This window comes from Neophocaena asiaeorientalis, unplaced genomic scaffold (genome assembly GCF_003031525.2).
Source record: "Neophocaena asiaeorientalis asiaeorientalis breed wild unplaced genomic scaffold, Neophocaena_asiaeorientalis_V1.1 scaffold45, whole genome shotgun sequence".
NCBI classification, from domain to species: Eukaryota; Metazoa; Chordata; class Mammalia; order Artiodactyla; family Phocoenidae; genus Neophocaena; species Neophocaena asiaeorientalis.
Genome location: NW_020174642.1, coordinates 11,113,712 through 11,123,174, shown reverse-complemented (window position 1 = coordinate 11,123,174; position 9,463 = coordinate 11,113,712).

Below are 9,463 nucleotides of genomic sequence, written 5' to 3'. Positions count from 1 at the left end.
CACGGACGTGGTGCGCGGGGGGAGCGGTCTGCTCCCTTCTCTGAGCCTGTCTTCACTCACCCGTTATCTCTCTGGGGAATGTCTCTCCTTTTAAGTGGCATACCATCCCCTTATACGGATTACGTTGTAGTTTACTCACCAGCCTCCCTCCTAGACAGACATTAGATTTGGGGTTTTTCTCTTAAAGAACACTGCCGTGACACACTCTGAAATGCATCAAAGGAAAAGATGGGGTGATGGAGGAGGGCTGGCTGGACGGGTACATAATGAGTGAGTGAAGTCTGAGGGCTCGCTGCGCAGCTGGTTAAACTCTGCTGCGTGTTTGATGTCGGAGAGACGCAGGGACCAGCCGCGGGCCCGCTTCTGCTCAGCACCATCTTGGCCCAGGGCTCTCTGGGCACTGGAGCCACGCCGCGGGGTGGACACACCCCTGCCACACTCCACCAGCAGCGAGGAGAAAGGTCGGGCCTCTCTCCGTGTAAAAGCCCCAGGGCGGGGACGCAGTGAGGCCTGGGGGCTCTGGGGCTCAGGCCCAGCCGCTCATCTTTCCCCTGACAGGTGAGGCCCGGTGGAAGTGCAGCCGTGGGGGCTTGAATCAGGAAAAGGCCCCAGGACAGGTGGCCCGTGTGCGCAAGCTCGGAGACAGGGCAGACGCTGCCCGGCAAGGAAGAGGCAGCCCCCTGCCCGGGACCAGCAGGCGCCTCGGGGGCCCGGAGCCTGAGTGCCTAGTGCAGTCGTGCTGTCTGAGCACAGGGCTTGTGAGGGGTCCCTCCCAGAGGCTCTCATGCCCCAACTATCAGTGCCCCCCGCATGCCCGCTGGACCCCAAGGTCCCGGGACGCCCACAACAGTGGGACCGCGCAGGGGCCCCTCCCACGTGCCGGGCGCTGCTCACCCATGCTGGGAGCTCACGTCTGCTCCCAGCAGGTGCAGGAAGGGCGTCGTGGCCCCAGAGGCTGCCGGGCAGGTGTCCGGCCCGTCCTGCCACCTCGCTGACTCTCCCCTCTCCCGCCTGCTGAGCGAATCGGTGTGTGACTCTCCTAGCGTTCCTGCAGCTCTAGGAAGCGCACAGTCTCTGTGACAGCCCCTGGGCTGGCCTGGCGCTGGCTGACTGCGCGGCGAGGGTGGGCTTTCGGGCCAGATAGGCTGGGAGCAGGGCGAAGAGAGAAGAGGTAGGAGTTGGGAACGGTGCCGGGCTCGGGGTGCACCTGGTGCTGAGTTGGCATCACCTGCTGTGACACTAGCTTCAGAGAAGGGGCAGCTGGAGCTGGGCTCCTGAGGTGGGGGACGGAGGGGCAGCAGAGGCGGGAACGCCCACGGTGTGTGCAAGGCGGGGGAGGTAGAGGCAGCCACACAGACCCGGAAGGTCAGCCAGGCGGCTGGGCTTTGTTGGCGGCCGCGCGTGGCCGCTGGTGACATCCTTGCTGTGGGTGCTGCGCGGCTGGGTTCTGACGAACGGCACCAGCTCCCAGCTGGCCTGTGGGACTCAGAGGCTGAGCTGGACTTCGGAACGGAGCTTCTCTCCCACGATCTGAGTCCCTTCCTGCCCACACAGGGGCCGGGGTGCCTGAGGATGGCGGCGCAGAGCCAGGAGGGCAGCACCAGCTGCGGGATCCAGTCAAGAAGGGAGGCGAGATTCACACCGGCGCTCAGAGCGGACATCGGAAAGTCATAGGCCAGCAGCCCCGCCGCGGCAAACACGCTGACGACACTCGAGGACTTGCTGAGGGGACCACAATGAACAGAGCACGAATGATGACGTCAAAACCATGGAGACGCCGTTGAAAGGTTCTGCCAGGAGGCAGTGAAAGCTCCAGCCACTCGGCTGCACCAAGGTGCCCGGGACCAGCTCAGGGGCGCAAAGTGGGGCTGACCACACCCCCAGGAAGGGCAGGTGCGCTGCAGGGCATGAGTTCGCCCGATGACTGGCTGGCCTCGCGGTGACTGCTGAGAGCGCCCTCGTGCCCCAGCACTGTGCCTCTGGAGGGAAGTCTGGAGTGGCTGTCACTACGGTGGGACTGAGCATTGGCGGGTTGACCCCAGCCCAGAAGAGGCCCCAGGGGAGGGCGCTGGTCTGGCGGGGTGGGGGAGGGGGAAGCAGGGAGGATTAAGTGCCTCTTAATCCTCTTCCAGTTCACATCTGTATAGATTTTCAGACGAAATGCTAGGAGGGCTCGGATGGGCTTTGGGAGCACGGATGTGGCCGAGGGTGGGACTGGGCAGCCTGGTGACATGAGTGCGGCTGGAAGTGAGAGGAAGGGAGGTTGCTGCAGAGAATCTGCTAAAAGAGAGAGAAGGGAAGGAGGGAAGGGGGGAGGAAGACAGAAAGGTAAAGAAAGAGAGAAAGAAAGAAAGAGAGAGAAAAAAGGAAGGGAAGGAAGGAAGAAAGAAAGAAAAAGACTGCTGAGACTTCCCTGGTGGCGCAGTGGTTAAGAATCCGCCTGCCAATGCAGAGGACACGGGTTCGAGCCCTGGTCTGGGAAGATCCCATATGCCGCGGAGCAACTACGCCCGTGTGCCACAACTACTGAGCCCATGTGCCACAACTACTGAGCCCACGTGCCACAACTACTGAAGCCTGCACGCCTAGAGCCTGTGCTCCACCACAAGAGAAGCCAACGCAATGAGAAGCCCACGCACTGCAACGAAGAGTAGCCCCCTCTGGCTGCAACTAGAGAAAGCCCGTGCGCAGCTATGAAGACCCAGCACAGCCAAAAATAAACAAATAAAGTAATTATTTAAAAAAAAAGAAAGAAAAGACTGCTGAACTGGGGCACCAGGAGGGACGGGCGGCTGGCACATCACCCGTGTCTCCACACAGCAGCGGGAGAGAGCACTTCTGGGGTTTCCAGGAGAAGCCCCCTCGGCTTGCCCCTTCCCCAGGGCCTGGCAGGGAAGCGTCTGCAGAGCTCATTTCTTCCTGAAACACAAGCCCTGATGCACTGAAGGGCCAGCTTGTGAATGGACCCAAAGGTGGCCCTGAGTGCTGATGGCGGAGGCAGTGGGAACCTGGAGCGTGGTGACCTCGGAAGACACTCACTGGGCTCTGTGGTCCCTTTTAATCCTTGCAATCACCCAGACAGGGAAACCAACGCACAGAGAGGGAGAGGGACTAGCCTGAGGTCACATGGCTAGCAGCGGTGGAACAGCTGGGATTCCACTGCACTCCTGACTTCTACTTGCTACTGTGTCTTCAGAACGAGATCAGTTTGCTGCTACCCATATGCCCAGAGCCAGATGGACCCAAGTGATCTATTTATGAATAACTGAGAATGTCCCCCAAAGTTTCTCTTTCTGGTGGCCATTTTTGCCAATATGCATTGGTCCAGCTTGACCGACTGTCTTTTCTTCTGAATGTGCCCTTGACCCTGGCTAAGGTATTTGGCCACAATTATCCCTCCCTGCTCCTACTTCTGCTGGCAAACAGCTGTGGCCAACTGCCCAGACCAGGTTTAAAATATCTGTCTAAAGTTTTGGTAAATGGATCATTTAGGGAAATGACTTTCAGAAAACTGGTCAATTAAGGTCATTTTGTTAATTGGCTTTTAGAGAATCTATTTCCCATATCTTAATCCAAACTCTTCCCCAGGACACCCCAAAGTGCCTGAGTGGGTCTGCGGGGATGCCGGAGAGAACTGATATCTGTGGAGGGTCCCATCAGTGGTCCCAACAAGCGTCCACAGAGACCCCACGGGGCTTCCTGGGCTTGGTCAGGGACAGCACGTTCCCTAAACCAGGGGACAAGGGGTCACAGGCACGTCCATTGCCTGGCATGGGAGGGTTGTCTGTAGGGCGGCAGGGCGCAGCCAGCCTACCACCCAAGCCGGGGTGCCTGAGCTCTCTCCTGGGGCCCCTTGGGGCTGGCTCCCCCCAAGCTTCTCTCCACCTGTGGCCTGGCCTACCTTCTCTCTCCCGCCCTCCCTGCCTCCTGCTTTTAAGCAGATATGACAGTCCTTACCCCTCGACAGATGCCGAGTCTCTTCTCTGGGGATGTTGGCACGTGTGTCCTGCCTCTGATGTCTGAAGGGGGTTCAGTGTGCAGGGGTTTGCTCAGGGCTGCACCCCTGCTTGGAGCCCCCGAGGTAGACTAGAGATCTTTCCTCCTTCAGGACAGCCCTGCTGCCAAATGCCCAACTTGGAGGGGTTTGTTTTCACCCCCCCTCGAAAAAGGGAGAAAGGAAAGGAATCAGGCCCCAGTGAGACGTGTGTCTCAGCTCACACCCCACACTCCTCTGTGCCCCGCAGGTCGGTGGTGGAGGACCACAGAGCTCAACAACACGATTAGTGCCTCTGCAGCCTGGACATGGGATCATCTCAGTGGGTTGTGAGCAGGGCTAGAGCTGAGGTCCGGGGACTCTGGGTGGAGGTTGGTGGGTCTGCACTCGGCCCCTGTGACGGGTCCCAGCTGCCGGGACCCAGGCCCAAAACTAAGGGTGAGCGACTAGGTTGGAAACATGCTGTGCGCTCCAGCCTGGCAGGACACTGGGGTGGGCGGGGGAAAAGCACAGTCAAGTGCAGTCCCAGCAGGCCCACAACAGGGCCAGAATGGCTGCAGGTCAGCAGCTCAAAGCCCAGTGCGAGCCCTGGGGCTGGACAGACGCTGGAGGTGGCCGCACACCTTCTAGACAGGGAGGCCCCAAAGCAAAAACAAAAGCAGAAACCCTAACAAGAAAACAACAGCGAACAACTACTCAAGATGAGTCTCTGCAAACACACATCTAACCCTAGAAGTCTAAAAGAAGATTTCCTTTTTATGTGAAGACACAGTCATGATTGCACAACTCTGAGAATACATTAAAAGTCTCTGAATTGTATGTTTCAAAATGGTTAATTTTACGTTATGTAGATTTTACCTCATTTAAAAAAAAAAAAGAACAAAAAGGAAGAGCCAACCAAATTCGTCCTGAGAACACGCCTTCATTCCAGATGGAGTTAAGTGTATGGAGTGTGTGATAAAAGCCCCTGGGCAGCCGACACTGCTCAGAGATAAACGAAGCAATGACATCCATCCATGACATCCATCCGAAGGAACCAGGAAGGCCGACTGGCAGATATAGCGCAAGGACAGCTGGGTAAGAAAATGGCAAGTCTTGGAAACTGAAAATACAGTCACTGAGACAGAAAGCTCAGAAGGTGGGAGAGGACCGAGGACCTGTTGAAAAGAGGGTGAGCGAAGTGGAAAACAGACCGAGGAAGCTGCAAGAAGGCAAAACAGGGAGGAAAGAGGTGACGGTTTAATCACAAGCGTGAGCTCACACGCACCCCCCCCACACGCACATGTACACGCACGCACACGCACACAGCAGGAGCTGAGAGGTGCAGAGGCTGGACAGCACGTGTACAAGGAGCTCCCAAAGCGGGGCAGAGGGGGGCAGAGAAGCAGCGACCAGGATTGAAGCCACGACATGTGGGTTGAAAACGCACCCCTAGCCCAGCACACACTGAATTTGCTGAGATCCTCAGTTGCAGCCGGAAGAATCCGTCCACGTTGGCTTTGGTGCAAAGGGGCGAAGGTGGGCCATGTGGGTCACCTGACAACCTATAGGTGCGAGGGGGCGGCCAGGTGGGGACGCTCGGGCTGACAGAGGGAGAAAGGGGAGCGGAGGCGTGGGACAGAGTCTGGTGGCCGGCTGGACCCGTCATGAAGGGCTGCCGGGTGCTTTAAAGATACAGCGAATGGTCCAGGTGACACATGGGGACGTGGACACTACAGGAGGAAGGGGCCACGCCCCCACCTGCCTCACGCCGGGTCCTTGGGGACCACAGCCTCACCGCCCTCCTGCACTGATGGGTCCGCAGGGCTGCAGGACCCCACCCCCACCCCTCTGTCTGCACTCAGGGGAGACACGCCCCTCCCTGGGCACTGTGCCCCCGGCCTGAGCCTTTGCCAACTCGGGGTCCCGATCTGCTGTGGGGAATGATCTGGCATCTCCATGGAGAGGTGACACCAGGCAGGGCCAGGAGGCTGGCGCCTGGGAGAGCAGAGGGGCGGTGGGATTCGTTCAGATTCCCCTAGTCTGTGCCCTCGGCGTGGAGTTGGCCGCGCTCGGCAGCCCTGACAGCCGCCCAGGGTGGAGGCTGGCCCCGGGAAGCCCAGGGTGCCCCAGGGACACAGGGCGGCCTCCACCCTCATGTCTGCGGCAGAGAGCCTGGGCGTGGGCCTCCAGCCTCCAGCACAGAGCTGGGCTTTCTGTCCTTGGAAGCTGTGTCACCCTCCTATAATCCGGCCTGGGACAGTGGCGGGCCTGAGCCCGGAGACATTGACCCACGAGGTCACATGCTGGCCCTGCACATTCCCACGTGCCTGTCCGATGACTGCTGATGTCTGGGTCTGTCAGCCCCCCCAGCTCAGGGCCCTGGGCCTTGCAGGTGACAGGCCAGCCACAGCCCACGCAGATGGCAGGTGGCCGGCATGGGCTCTACCTGGTGGCTGAGGGCGGGGAACGGATCCTTGGGGCCAGAGGAGGTTGAGAGTGACTTGAACCCCCGGTGGGTCTTTGAGCTCAGCCAGGGCCCCGGGCCCAGAGGGCTAAGCGTGTGACTAATGTCCTTCGGAGGCCACTGAGGATCTGGTCTCAGACATGTCCCTGCCCCACCGAGAACTGGAACTTTCTCTGAACTGCACCAGACCCAAGGCACCCCCAGCCGTACTCAGAATGGCAGCTGTCAGCTGCTACCTTGGGATCTCAAGGTCTCCCCTTGTGACTACGCAACCATTTCAGACCCCAACCAATCCTCACTTAACAAGCACCTCACTTCTTACCAGCTCCAATTATAATTTGTTTGTTTTACTTTTTCACTGAAGTATAGTTGACTTACATCCGATTGTAATTCTTGATAAACAACTCACGTAACTAGCTGTAGCCTTGCGGTTTTCTCCTTTACAAGCTTCCCGCGTCCTGGAGTCCTGCAGAGCACAATTCAGGCGTGTCTTGAGTCCGTGTCTGCCAGGCTGCAGTCCTAACAAACCGCCAAACACGCTTTTTATGTCAATCAGGTCTCCACTGCTGGAGTTTTGGTTAACAGAGGGAAAGGCCCTGGTCGTGTGACCCCGGGCCAGTGGGTCCCCTCATCTGGGAAATGGGAGTGACAGCAGAAGCTGACGTGGACACAGGGCCATCACCAGGGACAGGTGATGACAGTGTCGGGGACCGTCTCTCCACTCAGGGTCACTGGCCTGGCCCGGCTGGTGAACTCAGGTCCCCCTTCCCCACCCAGGCCAGGAGCCTCTCTGACCCCTCACCTGGACGCCGTGGTCCCCTCCCCGTGCCCCGGGGCCACTGTCCTCTCTCCCACCACCCCGTCCCCCTGCCCCACCTTCACTTGCTCACGTATGCAATCTCCACCTGGGACGGTGGCCGCAGCCAAGCTCCGTCCCCTCGATACCCGAGCCCCCGCTGTCCGGACCCCAGAAGCCGCCGCCTCTCCTCCGTCCTCCCCGGGCAACTGGATCTCAGGGGAGCCAGAGGGGCTGCATTCAGGCCTGGTCCCCCGCGTACCGCTGTGTGGCCTTGGACAAGCTGGACTCCTTGAGCCAGGCTTTCCCGCTGCTCCTGGGGAGAGGCCGTGGCGGTGGAGCCCCAGGCGAGGGGGGCGCTCCTGGTTTTGCCTTTCCTAGGCCACCGTCAGGGTCATGTGCCCGCCCCTCCCGAGTTCAGTTTCCCGCTGGCCTCACAAGGCCGTCGTGGGCAATGACGGGGGACGCTGGAGAACCTCCCAGCCTGGCGCCCTGCTCCCTCCTGGCCCCGCCCCCATCGCCATGTCTCATTCCCGCCACCATGATATCCCCCATCTCTTAGCTGCCCCTCCTCCAGGAAGCCCCTGGCGGAGGGCCAGTTTGTCCCCCCAGCCCACGTTCGTTTCCGGAGCAGCCACGCGATTCTGCAGCGCTCTGGGCCCAGAGCTCCGGCCCATGATCGCTGCCGCCGTCCCAAGGGCCAAGTGAGGTCCTCGGTGCTGGGAACCCACGATGTGGTTGATTTGCAGCCTCCAGGTTAGGAAGGGGAACCTGAGGAGGTGGGGCTGCAGAAATAATAATGAAAACAACAGACAGTGTTGCTCTGTGTGGACACGCCTGCCTGGCTCTGTCCAAGGGCAGGGACCCCCTCCCTCCCCCCTCAGACCCGCGGGGGACACTCGGGGCCATTCCCGCACAGGAAGTGGTGGCTCAGAGGGAGGGACAGTGGCCGCGACGTCAGGGAGACGGTTCTGCCCTGCAGGGCCCGGCACTTGCAACCCCTCAGAATATAGACGTAAAGTTAATATCCTCTTAGTCTCAACCTGAGCACCGGCAGCAATCAGACCCAACGTCTTCCAGCAAATGCAGGGATTCTACGTTTCGGCAAATGATGACGATGTGTACGTGCTGAAAACTTTTCTTTTTAGGACCATTTCCCCATCGTGGGAATATTAGGTTGAACCGCAGGATTTTAAAGTGGGAAAATCTGGGGGAGGGGCTGTTTTCTGTCCTTGTTCAGGAGCCGGGAGGACAGGCCCCCGCAGCGAGAGGCACGCAGCTCAGGCCGTCCTCCTCACGTGCCCCTTCCCTGCTGGGTCCCAGGAAGAGGCCCGGATGCCTTTCCCCTCGGCTGCTAATCAGTTCATCGTCCACTGAGGTCATGACCTTCCTGCCGGGTTCGTCTCTGCACGAATGACGTCAGCTCCCCACGTATTTGGCCGGAGGGCTGCAGACTTCCTTTTTGGGAATAAAAACGACCGAGGCCTCTGGAGTGTTCGGGAAGCGGAGAGCCCTGGCTTCCGGAGAGGCTGGTGAGGGAAAACCAGGGCACGGCTCTGGAAGAGCGGGGCCTCCCCAGCGGGGAAGCCGCGGCCAGGCTGCCCCCGCCCCCTGCGGAAAAGGGAGCCCCACCGACTCACGTGCCCAGGCACGCCTCCCTTCCCAGCCTCTCGGGGCATGTGAGGTGCTGGGCCCGCGAGCCCCCAGACCCCCTCGCCAAGCCCGGCTCCTGGGGCAGACCTGACCCCAGAGGTTGGGGGTCCCAGGCCTTGCCGCCCTGCGGCCCGGTGTGGCCAACGTCGTGCTCTGCTGGGAGCCCAGAGGCTGAGCCTGGGGGAAGCGGAGGCGTTTGTCCCTCACCGCCAGCTGCGTCTCTCTGGTCTCTCTGTAGCGCTGCTCCTGCAGCTGTCCTGGGCCTTGGCCACACCCTCTTCCTTCAGTCTCCAGGTGGCCTGGTCTCCCAGGGATGTGTTGGCTTCTGCCCTTTCCCGCTCTTCTGGTGCGTTGGGGTCACCTCCCACTTTAACTGTCCTGGAATACTGCCTCAGCACCTGCTTCTGGGGGACCCACGCAAGCGAGCCTCCTGCTTCTGCCTCAACACCCCCTCTCTGACCTCTCAGAAGGACCCTCACTCCGTCTCTCTTTCGGGGTCCCAGAAGCATCGTTATCCAGGGGTGGGGTGGGGTGGGGCTGCCCTTCGGCCTAGCGCTGTTTGCTCTCTGATTAC